Genomic DNA, 7,681 nt, shown 5'->3' with positions numbered 1-7,681 from the left:
TTGTAATCTCATTTCATTGTATGAATACACAAGAGAGATATATTGGAAAATTTGGAGAGCAATATTGCAATGATAGTAAAATAGTCCCACCCCTAGAAGCAAAGAGGCTAAAGTTCAATAGAAACAGAGGTAGATCAGTGTAGGTTAAAAAAATAATGAGCCACACTTTTAAAAGCCAAGAAAAATCCTAAAAGATTTAGGGATTGTGTTGAAATACAAGTCGCTAGTGAATCATCAATGGAGAGTTTCTATAAGGCTAAACTACACCAAGGAGATACTCAAATTATATCTAGGAGAAACTTCCCAATATTGAAGGCTGCTAAGTGATAGCAATTACAAAGTAAACTCATGAGTCAAGAGAAAAATACTAACCAGTACATTACAGTTCTGAATGCAGTTACCTCCATAACATATTGCTAGATGGCTACAAAAGAATAGTGGTCTACTGTAACAAACAGGGAGATGACAAATTTTAGAAAATGCTTTTCCCAAGAGGGGTAAAAACCGAAGCCTAAGGAGTTCTAGTAATGGGAAATCCTACTAAGGATCTTAGAAGCTTTTACTAGTCATGGGTACAATGTCATTTGTATCTAAGTCACTGCTCTCCGGGAAAATGAAGAGGTACATCCTAATATAGCTCTCATCACAGTTTGTTCATAAAGTTCAAATTGTTTGAATACTCTTGAAACGTCTACATCACCAAGTTTGTTTAACATCACGGGTGTGTCTAAATTTAAGTATTACGTTCAATCAAAATGTTCTACACTGATAAGGAAAAAAAGACAAAACACTTTGCATCACAATTTAAAATTTGCAAGTAAATTAGTTAGGATAAATATTTATTTCCACATAACATTTCTTAGTTGTGAAAAACACAATATCCTAGTCACATTTACACATTACTTAAACTTTGCAATAAATTACATTCAAGATATTCAGTAATTTTGACCAGGAATCTGAAATTAGGAGGAAATATATAACACTACATTTTTCTTATATTTTATATGATTTCAAAATATTAAGATTAACATAGGGATAGCATTAAAATTCACACAAGAACAAAATGACTATAAAAATACTCAGAAATACAGAATTTCATTGGATATGAGTGCTTATTCAAATAGGTGATCATGTGAAGGTTTTAATTCACTATGATCATTTTAAACAGAACAATTATTAACATATTAAAACACTAGGAGGCTGCTTTTGGGACTGACTAGCATGTACAGCTAGTCTAAATCATAAAACAATGGGAATGGTTACATGTAGTATCTGTATTATAAAATACACAAAGGCAATGCATTTGGAATGTAAAGTTTCTGTATTTTTCCTTGGCATTTATAAACACAGACTTTATTAACTACAAACTCTTCTTATATTTTTTAGGCTTATGTTCCATAAACGAAATGGCTCCTTGAAAGACTGTGAGGGGAATTTTACAGAAGGCATCAAAATGTTGAACCCAGTGGAGGCTTTGTTGTTTATTTCCTTCATAAGCTTAATCACAAGAGGATTTGTTTTGGTTTTGTTTTTCACTTTTCATGTACACTTATACTCAGAATATTAATTCATAGTTTGGGAAAGCCACAGGGCTCTGAATTATTGTAAAACTGGACGCTGAAGATTATAAGGTTGATGATCATTGGTAATTCTTAGGAAACAAGAGCACTATGAGATTTCGTCTTTATTAATTCACATTCATTTGAAGTGAAATAAAATACTGTATTTTTAGTAATGCTCAAAAATTCTTAACTTTCCTTCCTCTCATATAAACTTAGTCAAGATGGATTATTTCATATAGACTGAAATATCTACAGAAGCGTCTCAAACAGAATCTGAAATTTTCATTTAAAAGATTAGTTTTCTACAGCATGCATTTAATTAAAACGTGGAAAAGAGCTCTGCAGAAGAAAAAATGACAATTGGAGACCCATCAGTCTAACATTAGAACATGATTCAGAAGCAGCATTAAGCAGTCCATGACCTTTAGCAGTGGAATAACTGTACAGGAGTGGAATTTCATGTACAATAACTCACCATGTGGCATTCCACAAGTATGTATATAATAGGTTTATTTGGAAAACACTTTTGTCAATGGGAGGTAAATTTAACAGCATATTTCTGATAAAGATTTATATTGAAAATCTCACAAAACCTACAAAGTTTTTCTAAAGCATTTCATACAAGCCTAGTATATGATCATGTAATCACAACCTGAATATTAAGCAAATACTACTTGACTCTTTGCATTAGTATCTGATTCGTTTAAACAAGTTGTGAATAGGTTTCCATATATATTTTTCAAAATGACTTTAAGTTTTAGTTACATATAAATTCTTAAGTATTAAATGTATCATATTAAATCAAGGAAATGCATAAATACAATTATTAAAAAATGCTTTCAAACTAACTTTTCGATTTGGGTCTTTCGAAATAAGTCACTAATGCTAAGCTATAAAAAATAAAAAGAAGTAAGACTACCTTTCAGAATTCTTCTAAATGAAATTATCAGGTATCTTCAGGTCCCTAAGTAGGAAAATACAAACTAGGTAATATGACTTATCTCTTTAAGAAAGCTATTGCTCTCGTAAAACTGACAATGAGAATCTAGTGTTTACAAATGTCTAAAATACAGCAAGGAACACAGAGATTCTTGCATTAGCTATTGTATATGCTCACAAGGGTGTCTCACTGTTCAGAAGTTTAAACACAGAAATGAAACGAGTATTGCACTACTTACAGTATGAAGGTGGATTTGGGATGAAAGACAGAATTTATAATACATGATCAAAGCAGTTTTATGAATAATTGTGGCACTCCTCTCATATATATGTAAAAAATAAATTGAAGATCAAGTCATAGACAAGTCTCCCTGTCAACACCTTTCCCTGAGTCAGCTTTCTTCTCTTTTCGGCTTTCAGTGCTACAGGGGAAAAAGGAGAAATGTATTATTTCAATCCAGCATGGCTACTGGGAGGTCTGCTGGTTCAGACACAAAACCCATCAACCCCAAAGCACCACAAGGGCCCTTAGGCATTGCTCTTTCATGCTGCGAAGCATAGATAGATAGCAACAATTAAAATCCTCTGCACTCAGTGAGACAGAAACCAAGAACTGCAGAAAAAGGGAAATTCAAAAAACAAAAACCAGACATTTTAAAAACAGTACCCAAAGCATGCAAGATTAATACCATGGTCCTCATTTGTGCAAATGAATCACTGATGATTGTTGAAAATGCCAGTCATGCCCCTGTCTTAAGATAGCACTGACACTATGAATGACATAAACAAGATGTCGCAGTAGGTATTTCTGGGCCCTGCTGCAAGTGGCGCATCCTTTGTGCACAGACTGGATTCTGATCTTTGGTGAGAACTGCGCTGTCGTCCAGAGGACAGACACGCCTCTGCTGGTCGGGAGGACCCGGTCACCCCGCACACTGCCCTCCAAACACCTGTGCCGTCTCTTCACAGACAAACCCTCCTCCTGTCCATCAGAGGAACGATGTTTCACCTCACTCCTTCCAGAATAAACTCATTCCCAAGTGGCTTCTGTTTTAACTGTTCTCCAATTAACTTTATCAGTGGGCAAACTGGTAATGTGACTCTATTATTTTTTAAAAACTATTTTTCCGATGTTCACTTTTCCTACTCTCCAGTTGACACTTCTCACGCGAAATTCAAATAATGCGCTGACACGCATGAAGCTCACGCCAAGAGTAGTACATGCGTACTCCCAAGGGCCAGCTCTGCTCCCTCCCGGCCACGTCTGGCACAGGCCAAGCCGAACGCTGAGGCCCCTCCCGGGCCCCTCCTGCTGCTGCCTCGAGGGCAACCCACAGCCGGCCGCTGGGGCCCTGAGCTGCAAGAACCCACACATTTTTACTGTTCACTTGGGCTCTTAATATAACTATGAGATAGTTGATGGTGGGGAAACCCTTGGTTTTATATAACTCTTCTCCAAATAAAGGGACAGTTAAAGCCCCCTTTTTCCTACAGGGCCTCCTGTGCAGCTTTCGTAGTGGTCAATAACTTAAGACACATTCTAAGAGTGTGTTTTTTAAATTGTTTTTCCTCCAATTCAAGCTAGAAACAGCCCTTCTCAGTTGTCACCGCCACCCGGCGCCATCAGGTAAGAAGTGCCGGAGCTTCTGCCATCTCTGGCGCGCCGCCAGCGCTGAGAGCTGGTGTGAGCGGGTGTCGACGGCACCCGGGCTTGTGCCTGCCACACTTCTCAGCACACAGTACTTACAGGTCAGAGCAAAGCCACTTTTCCTCTTTTCTGTTCTCCTTCCATGAGAAGAGATGACAGTGTGCACATGATGTGTTGAGAGGCTTAATTGTATTTTTAACTCCTCTATCTGCATGACTCACTTTCTTCTACTTTAAGTTCCTTTCCGATGACAAGTGCCTGCTACGCTACTTTCCAAATTAACTTTTCCCTGGGTGCTACCTGACTCCCAGTGTCTTCTGCCAAACAAAGCCAATGAGAAAAGGCAGCGGGGGCAGGTAGAGGAAGCCCTGGGCTTGGAGTCGGAAGATGACATTCAGTTTCAGGAAGCTAAGAATGAGCTGTGTGACCTTGGACTAGCTGTTTAATTTCTCTGGGACTTGGTTTCCTCATCTGCACACTAGTTTTGGACTAAATGGCCTCTAAGTTTTCTTGTAGCTTGAATGCCAGAATTCTGAGGCTGGTAGTCTCAATTCCAATGAGCTCTAACTTTTGAAAGATAGAAAAGCACATTCTATCTGTAGGAGACTGTGGGGACGGAGACATACTGGTCTCTACACATTCCCAGTTCCTGTGGGCACAACGCTCCATAACCTTTCGATAAGTGAGCAAATTCCCAGTGGCACTATTAGCCATCAGGCAGTGAAAACAAAGTGATTCATAAGGTCAATATCATTCACAGACATGCTTCCTCCTGACGTTCTGCTTTGGTCATACTGGTTGTTTGGTTACAAAACAATAACCAATTAAATGATTGGGCTTTTTTTTCCCCCATCTTTAAAACCAGTGGTTCTGATATCACATCAGATTGCAGCAATGAAGCAGAAATTTTATAACCAGCTCAAGACTTCTATGAAAAAATATTATTGACTTGAATCTTCTTAGTGCATGGCTATTACCCTCTTTATTCTTTGTTACATTCATTTTCAGGATGCCAATCAATTCTAAACTTCCATTGTAATAAATATATTATATCAATATATATTTATTAAATGTATATCATATCTATTACATGCTACTACAATAAACACATATTGCATATCTATTATATACCAGGTACTTTGTAAGGACCAAGGGACACAAGATGGATGAGACAAAACATAAGGAAGTAATATTTCAAGAGAGGGCAAAATGTGACCCACTACCTTCATGCTGCCAGGCACTCTGTGAAACTGTTATCTGTCAATGACACCATAGTAGTTGATATACATAACATTTACCAAGCAGTCATGAGAGGGCTGAGGCTTAGGAGATTAGAGCAAAGAAGCATCCAGCATGGAAGGGGGCGGGGTGTGGGGACAGGAGAGCAGGGGCAGTGTCCCTAGACCCTAGCCTCTGCCACCAAGGCAAAGCCAAGCGCTGCCAGGTACCTGCCCAAGAAATGCTGGTCTTGGGTGTCAGTGTATCATGGCAGTTGCTCACCTATTCTGATGCGATGTGGTTTTTAATGTGACCTATTTCCATCAATTCATTTAAATAAGCTGTGGAGGAGCTTGTCCCATGTATGTACAGTGCTGCTGAACTAGGATCAAATTAGACATCCTGCAGATGTGGTAGAACCTGCACTCAGTTCTTAGATCCTTCTTTCAGTTTAGCTGGGTGAATTTTTTTGGACAACATAAAGCGAATGAAATAATGGAGAAAATATAACTGCTATGCCAAATTCCACTCAGAAAAGGTATCTAGGCTTCTCTGATAGGCATTGGGGCCTATAGTGGGGGATAGGATGAAAACACCTAGGGGTGGGGTGTCAGAGACTGCTGGGAAGCCAGCTGAGGTCTCGAGAGAGAGACCCTGAGAACCTGGTCTTAAGGGCGTTTTTTGCCAATGGACACGCTAGCAGGTATAGCATTTTTACAGTTCCTGGTCATCACACTTCAGTGCCTTCAACAGATACCAAGAGAAAGTGGTGGCTTTGGGAGAGTATTGCTGTTGTTAGTATTGGTGGTTTTAGGATTTCTGGAAGCCACACTCTTTCTGCCAGTTTCCTCTGTTATGAAGAAGAAAGACATTAATAACTAACCGAGAGAGATTTTTCACGTGGAAAGCTACAGATTTTATCACATTTAAAAGTAAAGAAAACTGGGTAAACTTTCATTCCACAATAGTTTTGAATCTCATGTTAGTGGGAACATAGGTTCAAAGAATAAGAAAAAAGTGGTTATATGAAAATATAAAGGGTGATCTATTTAAAATTGAATCTGCTTTTAGGCACACTACATTGTTCACTAGAATTAGTCTACTGTGAGAAGTAATCTGACACATATTTTAAACAATTGAGTTTTTCTGGTGAAAAGCATCACTTGACTTACTTACTTTAAGGAGTACCTAAAATATCATGACATAAAACTGTTGCTTGAACCAAAGAAAAATAGAGAAAGAGTTTTCACTATGGAGCTGTAGAGTACAGGAAGAAAAGCAATCTCTAAGTCTGATTGTCTCAAATTCTTCACATATTCCCATGGCTGGCATTTTATTTTGAGCTCGTAAACCTGGAGTTCACATTTTTAAAAATCAGAGAAATGCCATATTTTTAATGAGAAAGGGTCCACAAGCATATATTTCAATAGGTTTGAGAAACTGCCCTTCTCATGACTGATTTTCTTCCAAGACGTCTAGCAAATCAGAACTACTGCGAGGATGACTCTATCAGACTGTGGCAGGGATCTTTGGGAAAAGAAGATAAAGCATGTTTTAGAATAAAATATTACTTCTGCTTGAGCCAAGCAAAGAAATACATGAAGATTTTAAAGCCTTGTTAAAAGACAGAAAATATCAACCAAAAGTCTTTGAGAGAGCCTGTTGAGTAACTTACATTAACCTCCTTTTGGAGAAAGTGGTGGAGGTATTTGAAGGAAGAGAAAGAGAGGGAGGGGGGAGAAGAGGGAGAAGGAGAGAAAGAGAGAGAGAACATGAAGTAATCCCCCAGCTTTATGGGGGGAAGACTCCTAGACTCTCTGCACATCCACTGTTGGTGTTGTTTATGCTGTTTAAGATAGATATGACACTGAAGCAGCATGCCATTTTGGGGTGACAAAAACCATCAATAAGAGATATCCTCTAAGTCTAATGTCGCCTCTTTTTCTAACCCATGTTTCCAGATAGTTCTCATGAAGATAAAGCTTGCAGTTTTGGAAGCATGGTGGTGTGTAAATGGAAGTTCCCAGCTTTGCAATTTCTTAATTCAAGGGATAAATTTTCTTTTTCAAATATATAGATTTGATGTTATTATTAAATACAGTTCTAAGAGGTTTGTTGATTTGTATATGATGCATTTGTATAAGTCATGTGGGGAAAAAAGTTTACTCAAGTTTCAAACCCTCTTAAAGAGCTGAGTGGTTATAGGAACACCGTAAACACTCAATGTGACACTGGATCTAAAGCCAAGACTCTCCACGCCTTTTGCCTCCCCAAAACTCACACAAAGAACATAGGCTGACCAGGTTTCTAGAAG

At 38.2% G+C, this 7,681-nt stretch overlaps 1 protein-coding gene across 7 annotated transcripts in view; it reads right to left on the bottom strand.

Moving 5' to 3' along the window:
- Positions 1-827: 827 nt before the first annotated feature.
- The window catches only part of SLC4A10 (solute carrier family 4 member 10), a 302,199-nt gene continuing 295,345 nt past the window's right edge, over positions 828-7,681 (bottom strand). For all 7 annotated transcript variants that reach the window (XM_036858559.1, XM_036858555.1, XM_036858558.1 and 4 more), the window contains one exon: positions 828-2,923. The gene's annotated coding sequence lies outside the window, so the exon portion shown is untranslated. The remainder of the gene's footprint in view (positions 2,924-7,681) is intronic.

The sequence above is a fragment of the Balaenoptera musculus genome, chromosome 7, assembly GCF_009873245.2.
Source record: "Balaenoptera musculus isolate JJ_BM4_2016_0621 chromosome 7, mBalMus1.pri.v3, whole genome shotgun sequence".
NCBI lineage: Eukaryota > Metazoa > Chordata > Mammalia > Artiodactyla > Balaenopteridae > Balaenoptera > Balaenoptera musculus.
Note: the sequence above shows the minus strand (reverse complement) of the source record. Positions and strands in the feature narration are given on the sequence as shown.